General features: G+C 47.3%; 1 protein-coding gene and 1 long non-coding RNA gene across 2 annotated transcripts in view; one reads left to right on the top strand and one right to left on the bottom strand.

Annotated features, from left to right (window-relative positions):
• LOC137532162 (uncharacterized) overlaps positions 1-13,619 on the bottom strand; it is a 243,484-nt gene that overhangs the window by 150,979 nt on the left and 78,886 nt on the right. The gene's annotated exons all lie outside the window — the stretch shown is intronic.
• The window catches only part of LOC137532161 (protein S100-A10-like), a 38,086-nt gene continuing 28,695 nt past the window's right edge, over positions 4,229-13,619 (top strand). Inside the window, exon 1 of the mRNA XM_068252375.1 lies at positions 4,229-4,334. The gene's annotated coding sequence lies outside the window, so the exon portion shown is untranslated. The remainder of the gene's footprint in view (positions 4,335-13,619) is intronic.

Here is a 13,619-nt window from a genome sequence, read left to right as displayed (position 1 = left end):
ACCTGGCATACAGGACAAGAGAAGTGTTACTGTGCAGTGTCCATACATGCAGAATAAGAGCAGATACTGAGAATTACACCCGGCATACAGGACAAGAGAAGTGTTACTGTGCAGTGCCCATACATACAGAATAAGAGCAGATACTGAGAATTACACCCAGCATACAGGACAAGAGAAGTGTTACTGTGCAGTGCCCATACATACAGAATAAGAGCAGATACTGAGAATTACACCCAGCATACAGGACAAGAGAAGTGTTACTGTGCAGTGCCCATACATACAGAATTAGAGCAGACACTGAGAATTACACCCAGCATACAGGACAAGAGAAGTGCTACTGTGCAGTGTCCATACATACAGAATAAGAGCAGATACTGAGAATTACACCCAGCATACAGGACAAGAGAAGTGTTACTGTGCAGTGTCCATACATACAGAATAAGAGCAGATACTGAGAATTACATCCATCATACAGGACAAGAGAAGTGGTACTGTGCAGTGTCCATACATACAGAATAAGAGCAGATACTGAGAATAACACCCATCATACAGGACAAGAGAAGTGCTACTGTGCAGTGTCCATACATACAGAATAAGAGCAGATACTGAGAATTACACCCAGCATACCAGCCAAAAAAAGTGCTACTGTGCAGCGTCCATACATACAGAATAAGGCCCAGTGCACACCGAGCGGATTTGGATGCGATCCGCCGGCCGCATCCACCTGTTAATCCGCTAGTGTAATATATTTCAATGGGCTGGTGCACACCAGAGCGGGAGGCGTTTTGCAGAAATGCATACTCACGGGCTGCTGCAGATTTTGGATTGCGGATGCGTTTCTGCCTCAAATGTTAAGTATAGGAAAAATGCAAACCGCTCTGAAAAACGGCACTTCAGAGCAGTTTGCCAGGCGTTTTTTGTTATAGTAGCTGTTCAGTAACAGCTTTACTGTAACAATACATGAAATCTACTACACCAAAAACGCTTCACAAAACCGCAAAATGCTAGCTGAAACGCTACAGAAAAAGAAGAAAAAGCGTTTCAAAATCTGCTAGCATTTTACGGATCTGCTAGCGGTTTTTGGTGTGCACCAGGCCTAAGAGCAGATACTGAGAATTACACCCAGCATACAGGACAAGAGAAGTGTTATTGTGCAGCGTCCATACATACAGAATAAGAGCAGATACTGAGAATTACACCCAGCATACAGGACAAGAGAAGTGTTACTGTGCAGTGTCCATACATACAGAATAAGAGCAGATACTGAGAATTACACCCAGCATACAAGACAAGAGAAGTGTTACTGTGCAATGTCCATACATACAGAATAAGAGCAGATACTGAGAATTACACCCAACATACAGGACCAGAGAAGTGTTACTGTGCAGCCTCCATACATACAGAATAAGAGCAGATACTGAGAATTACACCCAGCATACAGGACAAGAGAAGTGTTACTGTGCAGCCTCCATACATACAGAATAAGAGCAGATACAGAGAATTACACCCAGCATACAGGACAAGAGAAGTGTTACTGTGCAGTGTCCATACATACAGAATAAGAGCACATCCTGAGAATTACACCCTGCATACAAGCTCAGAGAAGTGTAACTGTGCAGCCTCCATACATACAGAATAAGAGCAGATACTGAGAATAACACCCAGCAAACCAGACAAAAAAAGTGCTACTGTGCAGCGTCCATACATACAGAATAAGAGCAGATACTGAGAATTACACCCAGCATACAGGACAAGAGAAGTGTTACTGTGCAGCCTCCATACATACAGAAAAAGAGCAGATACTGAGAATTGAACCCAGCATACAGGACAAGAGAAGTGTTACTGTGCAGCATCCATACATACAGAATAAGAGAATAAGAACAGATACTGAGAATTACACCCGGCATACAGGACAGGGGAAGTGTTACTGTGCAATGTCCATACATACAGAATAAGAGCAGATACTGAGAATTACACCCAGCATACAGGACAGGAGTAGTGTTACTGTGCAATGTCCATACATACAGAATAAGAGCAGAAACAAAAGCTTGCAGCCAGCATACAGGATAAGAGAAGTCTTTGGACACTAATGGTGTTTTCGCCTCTTTTTTAAGCGCCGGCGATTTTCCAAATCACCCTAAAAGCCCTTGTACAATGATTCGTTATGAGAGCGTTCTCATATGAGTGGTTCTTTTCCGATCCGCTCACCAAAGCTCTTCCTGTACCATTTTTAGGGTGATTTGCCTCAATGGAAGGTATAGGGAAATCGCAAAGCACTTGAAAAGGCACTTTGTATAAGCGATTTCCCCAGCGCTTTCATTAATAAATACATTGTATTTTTTTCATTGCCAGGTGAAAGCCTTCACTTCCTGACTTGCGGCAGGTATCGAAAAAATAAATTGTTCTGAAAAAGCGTTTAGAAAAGCGCTTTACACAAAATCAAAGCATGCAGGTAAGCGCCGGGAGGGGGTAAAAACGTGCAAAAAAATCGCTGGCATGACCAATTTCGATTTTAGATGTGAACACGCCCTTTTTGTGTAGGAGTGCAGCTGGAAACTATGGTGAGAGGAAATATTTTTATCACTGGGACCCTATTCACACTGGACGGATCAAAAACTGATCCGCGTAAAAACGAATTACCGCAGCCACCCCTCTGTGCACGTGTCAGCCTGTGCTCAGTGTTTAAAGTCTTTACCTCTCTGCCAGTGTGACTCCTGGCCTTCTCTGGCTCAGGCATCTGTCGTCACCGCGAGCGCCTGTACCACCTGCCAATATGCGCCAGTGTCTCCTGGAACAGGCGCCCGCGGTGAGGCCTGGATTCTCGCCGGCAGAGAGGTGAGACTGACAGTGCACACAGGCACGGGGGATACACTTATACACTTGGGGCGATAGGAGATGTTTGTTTGGTCACCGAGATATCAAATTCTGTTACTGTCGCGCACCTGATTGAGCCCTTGCAATGACGATTTTCCTGGCATTCACATTTGATCCATTCCACTGATTTCAGGAAGCAATTTTGCTGCACCGATTCTCTTCCGATTCAGTAAAATGATCAAATCAGAAAGTCGATCGGACCGCAATATTGAGTAATGTATGAGTAGTGTATGGGCACCCCATATTTTTGTAACAATTTTTCTAACGACCGGCGATTTTTTAAGCGATCTCGCCACGTGCTCCCCCCTCGCACACCCATGGCTGGGAGCGTGCGCGGCCACTCGGCGCATGAACAGTACGCCCAACTGGCCGAAGGTAAAAAGGCATCTACCAGACAATCGAGGAGGTTTTTGACGGCTGTGAAGTAAGTGATCTGCGCGGAGAGGGCTGGAGGAAGCCCCAGGTATGTATAAAACTTTCCCCTCCTTTCGTCTTAGTTTTACTTTAAAGTGAACCTAAAGTTTAAACCACAGTAATAAAAAAAACAAAGTTTCACTTACCTGGGGTTTCTACCAGCCCCCTGCAGCGGCCCTGCGCCCGCGGGAGCAGTATGCGGAAATCTCGTACTGTGCATGCGCAGGACGCTCCCAGTGATGGTAGCGTGAACGAGGACACGCATGGCCAGACCCACGCAGGCACAGTGGCCATCGACCGGTCAGTCGGGGGAAAACGAAACGTAGCCACTGCGGGGGACCGGAGGATCATTTCAGGATGGCGCGGGCAGAGGGTGGCTGCAGGGGGCTGGTAGAAGCCCCAGGTAAGTGAAAATCTTTTTTTGCATTGGTTTAGGTTTCCTTTAAAGGGAACCTAAACTGAGAAGTATATGGATTTTTCCTTTAAAAATAATGCCAGTTGCCTGACTCTCCTGCTGATCCTGTGTCCCTAATACTTTTAGCCACAGCCCCTCAACAAGCATGCGGATCAGGTGCTCTGACTGAAGTCAGGCTGGATTAGCTGCATGCTCGTTTCAGGTGTGCGATTCAGCCACCACTGTCTGCAGCCAAAGAGATCAGCAGGACTGCCAGGCAACTAGTATTGTTTAAGAGGAAACATCCATATCCCTCTCAGTTAAGGTTCCCTTTAAGACATATAAGAAGTCGGAGCAAACAGCCCATAGCTGAGATAATATTTGATTAGAAAATCCCCCAAGAATAGTAAAGGGTGGTTCCCCCTGGATTGAGGAGGGGATGGGATAATGGTAAAATTCCAGAATGGGGAGAAGTCGGAGGAGGAGGGGGAGGAGGAGGGAGGGGCTGGCAGGGGACTGGAAATGACTCAGTGCTGAGATGGCTCGGATTTCAAGGGCTGGTCCCTTTACAGGGAGTTCCCTCCTGCGCTGCTCACACATCCAGTGTGCTGCTCACTGCTGCGGACTGTCCTCCTCCTCTCCTCTATCTCAGGTGAGTCTTCTTACTATTCCTCTATCCTTCTCCTGCAGGCGCAAGTCTGTGCTGCAAACCTTTACCCATACACCATGCAATCTGCACTATCGACCTTCACCTGGTCAAAAATCGATTAGGGAACATCGGTCCATTTAAGGTGGGCATACATCTAGCAGCAGCACCGGGCAGCACGGTGGCGTAGTGGTTAGCTCTCTCGCCTTGCAGCGCTGGGTCCCCGGTTCGAATCCCAGCCAGGGCACTATCTGCAAAGAGTTTGTATGTTCTCTCCGTGTCTGCGTGGGTTTCCTCCGGGCACTCCGGTTTCCTCCCACATTCCAAAAACATATGGATAAGTTAATTGGTTCCCCTAAAAATTGGCCCTAGACTACAGTACTTACACTACATGATATAGACATATGGCAATGGTAGGGATTAGATTGTGAGCTCCTTTGAGGGACATCTAGTGACAAGATATATATATATACACTGTACAGCGCTGCGTAATATGTCGGCGCTATATAAATACTAAATAATAATAATAATAATAATGATGGGCAGATTCTACCGAGAGACAAATCTCTCTCTGATTAGGGCTCATTCACACTACACAACGCAAGCACGAACACGATTTCGTGCTTGCGTTGCCATCGCACGGTCAACGCACGGAATGCATGTCGGGGATCGCTAGAGCGCAGACGCCGGCAGCCGTTCGGAAACGTGTGCGTCGTGTGATTTTATGTCCCCAGAAGCGTTACATCGTAACGCATGGAAACGCACACCTGTAGTGTGAATGGTAACATGAAAGTCTATGGACTGTGGATGTAGATCGTACACTATGTGCGTTGCGTCAAAACTTACAGCGCAGCACATAGTGTGAATGAGCCCTGAGATCTGTCAGCTGCCCATACACCGCAGCATCAAATCTCTCGGGATTTGGCGGTGTCCATCGCCTCGCCGCAGCCCTCCTAGTGTATAAATGTGCCCCCCATGTGTGTATTTATACATTTCCTGTCCTGTTGCCCACCGCACGATGCCCATCCCTCTTCGCTTCTTCCTGTTCTATTTGCGCCTCACACGCCGCCGGCGTTCAGCACATCGCATGTGTTATGTCACACACTCGCCATGCGCTAAACGCCAGCAGCGTGTGAGGCGCAAATGGTAGAGGAAGAAGCGGCAGAGGGATGGGCACCGCCCTGTGGGCGACAGGACAGGTAATGTATAAATGCACACACTGGCGGGGGGCACATTTATACACTACGGGGAACAGCTTTAATACATGCGACCAATTTCGGCACAGATTTTCATCTGATTTGATAATAATTATGGAATCAGATTGTCGAATGGTTGCCAAGTCGAGAGATGTATGCTTTACTCAGCATTGTGATCGAATTACGATCAGAACACCGACTCCCATGCCACGGCCCCAAACACATGTTAGAGGAAAACAGCCTCTCCCAATGAATGAATGATCAATTTTTTTAGATAAAATCAATTGGGAAAGGTCCATGGTTTTTAACAGATGTCGTAGATGTAGCACTGGCATCTTCTGCAGCACTTTACAGAGTGCATAGTCATGTCACTGATTGTCCTCAGAGGTGCTCACAATCTAATTCTGCCATAGTCATAGTCTAATGTCCTACCATACTATTATTATGTATTTATATAGCACTGGCATCTTTTGCAGCACTTTACAGAGTGCATAGTCATGTCACTGATTGTCCTCAGAGGAGCTCACAATCTAATTCTGCCATAGTCATAGTCTAATGTCCTACCATATTATTATTATGTATTTATATAGCACTGACATCTTCTGCAGCACTTTACAGAGTACATAGTCATGTCACTGACTGCCCCCAGAGGGGCTCACAATCTAATCCTACCATAGTCAAAGTCTAATATCTTATCATGTCTCTGCAATAGTCTGCAGACTATTGCAGAGACATAAGATATTAGTCTAAAGTCCATTTTTTTAGGTGTAACCAGTTATCAGTATATTTTTGGCAAGTTTTTATTGTTTCAAAATTCTAATCCGCCTAGCATATGCCTACCAATAGCCAGCCCTGTTTGTTTTGCATGCCATAAGCTATATATACAGGACAGACCATCCCACTTTTAGTATAGGGAGGAGTCCTTTATTGTAAGAATGCTTTACAGGATGACATAATGGCAAATCAGTCCTGTAATTTAGGCTTGATAAATCTCTTTACTACTAATGACATCCAGAGTGATAATCACTATAAGAGTACAGTAATATGAGCATGTGGTGTGCAATGTAAATATTTATTCTCAGTAAAGGTGGCCAGCCATACATCTAGCGATTTGGTTGTACGATCGACTATTTGATTCAATCATTTTATAGACTCGAGAGAGAATCGAGTGTGTTTTAGAATTCCCAATCGATGAAAAGTGGCTGATTTCATGTCGAATCGACCAGCTTAGTCGATCGAGCAGGATGCAAGATATCGGTCGATCAGACAGGAATCAGCTACTCACATGTCATTCAATCGACTCTGAATCGATTTTTGCATTCAGAGCATGGAGACGCAACATAGAGCAGATCGAATGTGAGGGTAAATGGCATAGGATATCGCTTGTAGTGTGTGGGTCACTAGTCTGCTGCATGCTTGTTCATGGGCTATGGCTGAAAGTATTAGAGGATCAGCAGGACAGCCAGGCAACTGGTATTGCTAAGGAAATTAGTATGGCAGCCTCCATATCCCTCTCACTACAGTCATCCTTTAACTTGTGCAGTTTGGGCCTTTCTGTGTATTCATAATGGCTTGCAATGTTTATTAGTGATGCTACTAGAAGAATTGTCTGTGATTTAGAGGGCTTGGTAATGATTTGGGCGGTATGGAACCCTGTCGCACATAGTTACGCCCATATTGCAGTTGCAAGCTTTGCATATCATTTTGACTAAACACAGCCAAGGAGACCCATACAAACATTAGATTATTGGCCAAAACAACCCCCAAGTTGCTTAATGACACAGCATGCTGGATCTCCTTGCCCCACCCGCCAGAAGCCGCCACCATTGCTCCACCACTCCCCATAGCAACAGGATGTGTCACTGAGCTACAGTGTAGAGATGTCTCTGTATGAGCTCCTGCTCAGAACTGTCACCCCAGGGATCAAGTCAGTAACATGACTATGTACTCTCTAAAGTGCTGCAGAAGATGTCAATGCTATATAAATACATAATAATAATATGGTAGGACATTAGCCTATAAATATAGTAGGTAAGATTGTGAGCTCCTCTGAGGACAGTCAGTGACATGATAAGATATTAGACTATGGGCTTGATTCACAAAGCGGTGCTAACCTACTTAGCACGTCTAAAGTCTTTAGACGTGCTAAGCAGGGTGCTAAGTAGGTTAGCACCAGATTTCTCAATCAGATTGCGCACAAAGTTTTGTGCGCAAAGTCCTATGCGCGTGCTAAGTCCCATAGGCTTTAATGGGCACTTCGCGCGGAGCGCCCTGCGCTCTGTGCAGTGCACGCGTAAAGTTTTACTCGCATAAAGCTCGTTTAGACGTGCTAAGGGGGTTTTCACAGGCGTGCTAACAGTTAGCACCGCTTTGTGAATCAAGCCCTATGACTATTGTAGGGATTAGATTGTGAACTCCTCTGAGAACAGTCAGTGACATGACTATGTACTCTGTAATGTTATGCAGAAGAAGTCAGCAGTATATAAGTATATAGTAAAAACATGGTAGGACATGCGACTGTGACTATGGTAGGATTAGATTGTGAGCTCCTCTGAGGACAGTCAGTGACATGACTAAAGTGCTGCAGAAGCTGTCACTGCTATATAAATACATAATAATAATAATAATGATATGGTTGCACAGTAGACTATGACTATGGTTGGATTAGATTGGGAGCTCCTCTCAGGACAGTTAGTGACATGACTATGTACTCTGTAATGTGCTGCAGAAGATGTCAGCAGTATATAAATGTATAGTAATAACATGGTAGGACATGCGACTGTAACTACGGTAGGATTAGATGGACAGTCAGTGACATGACTATGTACTCTGTAAAGTGCTGCAGACTATGTACTGTGTGATTGAAGCAATATAAATACATAATATTGGCTTATGTGCAGTATGTCTCATATGGCTGGCTCTGGGACATGGTGTAGGCACATCTGTAGGGGTGTGGCACTGTAAGGAATACATATGGCTGACTGTGCCTGAGAGTACTGTGTGCAGGTCCTGTTTGACTAGTGAGAGTCCACAAAAAATGTTTGTAAAGGTGCATTTGTAGGATCAGACACAGAAGGGTTACTGTGTGTAGACAGCACAAGCATTGCGGATATGTTTTCCACTGACACACTGCCAGGGCACACCCTGCACACAACCACAGACTGCGCTACATACCCGTATATTCCGCTTAACCCCGCACATGCCAGAGAGGGCAGAGCTCAGTGTACATCACTATATGCATGCCGGAGAGGGGGCAGAGCTTGGGGCACACCCCTATATTCTGCTTATTTAACCCCACACATGCCAGAGAGGGGCAGAACTCAGTACACACCCCTATATTCCACTTAACCCCGCACATGCTGGAGAGGGGGCAGAGCTTGGTGCATACCCCTATATTCCACTTAACCCCGCACATGCTGGAGAGGGGCAGAACTCAGTACACACCCCTATATTCCACTTAACCCCGCACATGCTGGAGAGGGGCAGAGCTTGGTGCATACCCCTATATTCCACTTAACCCCGCACATGCCGGAGAGGGGGCGGAGCTGAGTGCATACCCCTATATTCTGCTTAACTCCACACTTGCTAGAGGGGGGCGGAGCTAAGTGCATACCCTTATATTCTGCTTAACCTCACACATGCCAGAGAGAGCGGAGCTTGGTGCACACCCCTATATTCTACTTAACCCCACACATGCCAGAGAGAGGGCGGAGCTTGGTGCACACCCCTATATTCTACTTAACCCCACACATGCCAGAGAGAGGGCGGAGCTTGGTGCACACCCCTATATTCTGCGTAACCCCGCACATGCCAGAGAGAGGGCGGAGCTTGGTGCACACCCCTATATTCTGCGTAACCCCGCACATGCCAGAGAGAGCGGAGCTTGGTGCACACCCCTATATTCTGCATAACCCCGCACATGCCAGAGAGAGGGCGGAGCTTGGTGCACACTCCTATATTCTGCGTAACCCCGCACATGCCAGAGAGAGCGGAGCTTGGTGCACACCCCTATATTCTGCGTAACCCCGCACATGCCAGAGAGAGCGGAGCTTGGTGCACACCCCTATATTCTGCATAACCCCGCACATGCCAGAGAGAGGGCGGAGCTTGGTGCACACCCCTATATTCTGCGTAACCCCGCACATGCCAGAGAGAGCGGAGCTTGGTGCACACCCCTATATTCTGCGTAACCCCGCACATGCCAGAGAGAGCGGAGCTTGGTGCACACACCTATATTCTGCTTAACCCTACACATGCCGGAGAGGGGGCAGAGCTAAGTGCATACCCCAATATTGTGCTTAACCCCACACATGCTGGAGAGGGGGCGGAGCTAGGTGCATACCCCTATATTGTGCTTAACCCCACACATGCTGGAGAGGGGGCAGAGCTTGGTGCACACTCCTATATTCTGCTTAACCCCACACATGCCGGAGAGGGGGCGGAGCTCGGTGCACGCCCCTATATTCTGCTTAACCCCACGCATGCTGGAGAGGAGGCGGAGCTTGATGTGTACAGCATTAAGCAATCAACTAGCCTCCATTTATTTCATTGTTAATTATGCCTTGGTCAGTGATTGACATATGGTGGCGACGGCGTTACCCGGCAGCAGAGAACCGTGATGTGTCCTGTGTCAGCAGGGCTGCGGCCTCGCTCAAATGTGACTCCATGGTGGGGCGCCTGTCCAGTGCCTGCACTGAGCACTAAGAAGCTCCTGGCCGGTGCAGGAGAGCAGCTGAAAGGCCATGAATTCACCGCCTGTCAGCCTCCCATCTGAAAGAAGCCTTAGAAAAGCTGTGGAAGACATGTTGGCATTCCTAACGGATCAGTACCAACAAGTTGAGAATCTCTGTTACACAGGCAGGGAGTGTCCGCACTCAGGAGAACACACACATCGGCATTGCCAACACATATTTCACCCGGAAACTTCACCACTTCCAGCCCTGCCCTACCCACTATTATTGTATCAAATCACTGGGTGTGTACAGTGTGTATATATATATATATATATATATATATATATATATATATATCGTATATACTCGCATATAAGCCGACCCCCCCCCCCCCCAACTTTTACCCCACAAATCAGGAAAAAAATCATTGACTCGCATATAAGCCGAGGACAGGAAATGCTGAGGCTCCTGAGTTTCAATAATCATACCCATACAGGATGATTCTTGCATTTTATATATAGGGGTGGTTGTTGCATTTCATATAGGGGTTAATACTTCTGGGTGTAGGATCCTCTCACCCTCCCCACAGCAATAACCTCCATATGAAATGTAACAAACACCCCTATATAAAATGCAACAAACACCCCTATGTGAAATGCAAGATTCACTCCACTATAATCGTTATATGGGGTTATTGCAGCATTCCATACGGAGTAATTCTTGCATTCCACATAGAGGTGGTTGTTGTATTTGCTGCTGGGAGGGGTGGGAGGACCATCTCACCCCTGCAGCAATAACCCCCATATGAATTGCAACAACCACCCCTATATACTGTAAAATGCAATAATCACCCCTATGTACAAGGCAAGAATCACCCCATATAGAACAGGAACGTAAGGTAGTCTGCAATAACAGACTCTGTTGCAGAGGCTGTTGCATAGGCATGTTCATAGATTCACATATGCCATCTATTCATCTTAGCTTTTGCCATCCTCTTCTTCTTTTGCCCTCAATCTTTCCAAACATCTAGGATTTCTCTAAAGAATCCGGTCTTCTCGTTATGTGATCAAAGTATTTGAGTTTTAATAGTAGAATCAGCCCTTCTAGTGAACACTCTGGATTTATGTCTGTCAATATTGACTGGTTGGATCCTCAGTAGCTTTCTCCACACCTATAATTTTGAAGCATCGATTTTACTATGCATGACCTTATTTATAGTCCAACTTTCACAGCCATGTTATTCTTGGGAGGAAAGCAAATTTGGGCAAGATACTGAAGGATAGAGATGTCACTTTACCAATGAAGATTAAGATAATTAAAAACAGGGCCGGTGCTGCCATTAAAGAGAACCCGAGGTGTGTTTAAAGAATGTTACCTGCATACAGAGGCTGGATCTGCCTATACAGCCCAGCCTCTGTTGCTATCCCAAACCCCACTAAGGGCACCCTGCACTCTGCAATCCCTCATAAATCACAGCCATGCTGTGAGGCTGTGTTTACATCTGTAGTGTCAGTCTCAGCTGCTCCCCCGCCTCCTGCATAGCTCCGGTCCCTGCCCCCGTCCCTTCCCTCCAATCAGCAGGGAGGGAAGGGATGCAGGCGGGGACTGGAGTTCTGCAGGAGGCAGGGAGAGCAGCAGACTGACATTATAGAGATAAACACAGCCAGCTCTGACAAGCTGTTTGTCAGCAGCGTGGCTGTGATTTATGAGGGATTGCAGAGTGCAGGGGGACCTTAGGGGGGTTTGGGATAGCAACAGAGCCAGAGGCTGGGCTGTATAGGCAGATCCAGCCTCTGTATGCAGATAATATTCTTTAAACCCACCTCGGGTTCTCTTTAAGGCAAAGGAGGCAATTCTCCCAGGTTCCCCCCGTGCCACCAGAGCTCCAGGAGGTCATCCCCAGAGTGCTCCTGGGCCCCTGCAATATAAGGGCTGGCTGCACGGCTTTGCAGCGCTGCATCGGAGCGGCGTAGGCCACACGTGTCTGCATTACAGCACCCACAATCCCTTGCATCAACTAGTGCTTGTACCAGATGACTGCTCATTGGCTAGGAGCTGTCACCTGGTATGAGGAGTAGGCGATATGATCACTACGATCGGCGTCGGACGATAGTAGTGATCACTAACAGAGCAGCCGCGGTAGGAGGGGAAGAAGAAGACAGGACTCCACTTCCTGGCGTTCCCCCGGCGATTGTTGCACACCTCCGCTCTGCACAGCATCTCTGCTCCCTCTGACTTAAGTGTTGGGTGCCGGCTTGATGACGTCATCAAACCGCGACCTGGAACTTAGAGTCAGTGCGAGCAAGGATGCCGGCCAGAGCGGAAGCGGGCTTGAGCAGCACATCGCAGGATCCAGGAAGGTGAGTAAAGGCTGCTGGCTATGCGGGGGACACCAATGGGGACACTATCTGTACTGGAGAGCCGGCTGCCTGACCCCCCCAAATGCGCTCACCCCGCAGGTAAAATGCCCTGGTCCTTAAAGAGAACCCGAGGTGGGTTCTAAGAATCCTATTAGCACATATAATGCCCAGCCTATGTTGCTATACAGTCCGCCGCCCAGGCCCCCGTGCGCTCTGCTTGCCTCCTATAAATCAAAAAGCCGTGCTAGCGACACGCAGCGAGTCGATAGCCGGCTATTTACCTCTGGATGTGTCAGTCAGTCTTGTGTCAGTCTCGCCGCTCCCCTGCCTCCTCTATATCTCTGCTCCCCGCCTGCATCCCCCGCTGATTTGAGGGGAGCGGCGAGAGTGACACCTCCAGAGGTAAACAGCCGGCTAGCGATGTTGCTAGCACGGCGTTTGATTTATGGGGGGCAAGCAGAGCGCAGGGGGGGGGGGGGTCAGGGGATGAACTGTAGAGCAACAGAGGCTAGGCATTATATGCAGACCCAGCCTCTATGTGCTAATAGGTTTCTTAGAACCCACCTTGGGGGGAGGGGTTTTCGCAGCCGGAGGGTTAAATCTATGGTCTTCCCAGTGAAAGTTAGAATATAAATAAGGTAATGTGTAGAAAAATCAATGTACTGGCATTGCCAACTCATATTTCCCTCTGACACTTCTCTGCTGCCCGCTCTGCCCCACCTGCTATTATATCAAACCACTGCGTCTGCGTATATCTTCAACTGCAGTGCAGAGCTGATGGATTATAATTCTTATGATGCGATTCCAGCGTTCTTTTTTCTTCTCTGTTGTAATACTAATTAGGTGTATTGCTGGGGAAGTGCAGCTGAAAAGGGCGTCGGCCAAGATGATGTTATTGTGGTTCCTGTCTGAAATTTCAGAGCAGTTCCAGAACTGATATCCAGAGTTTGGAAGTTGCTAGAAAAATCACACCACACTTGCTAGGAGGGGCTCCCCGGACCTCACTGGATGTTTTTCATTTATTACTAATGACAGAGAAAGCATTGGAGAGGTGGGGTATCT

Source organism: Hyperolius riggenbachi, chromosome 9 (assembly GCF_040937935.1).
Source record: "Hyperolius riggenbachi isolate aHypRig1 chromosome 9, aHypRig1.pri, whole genome shotgun sequence".
Lineage (NCBI taxonomy): Eukaryota > Metazoa > Chordata > Amphibia > Anura > Hyperoliidae > Hyperolius > Hyperolius riggenbachi.
This window is presented reverse-complemented; position numbering and strand designations above follow the sequence as displayed.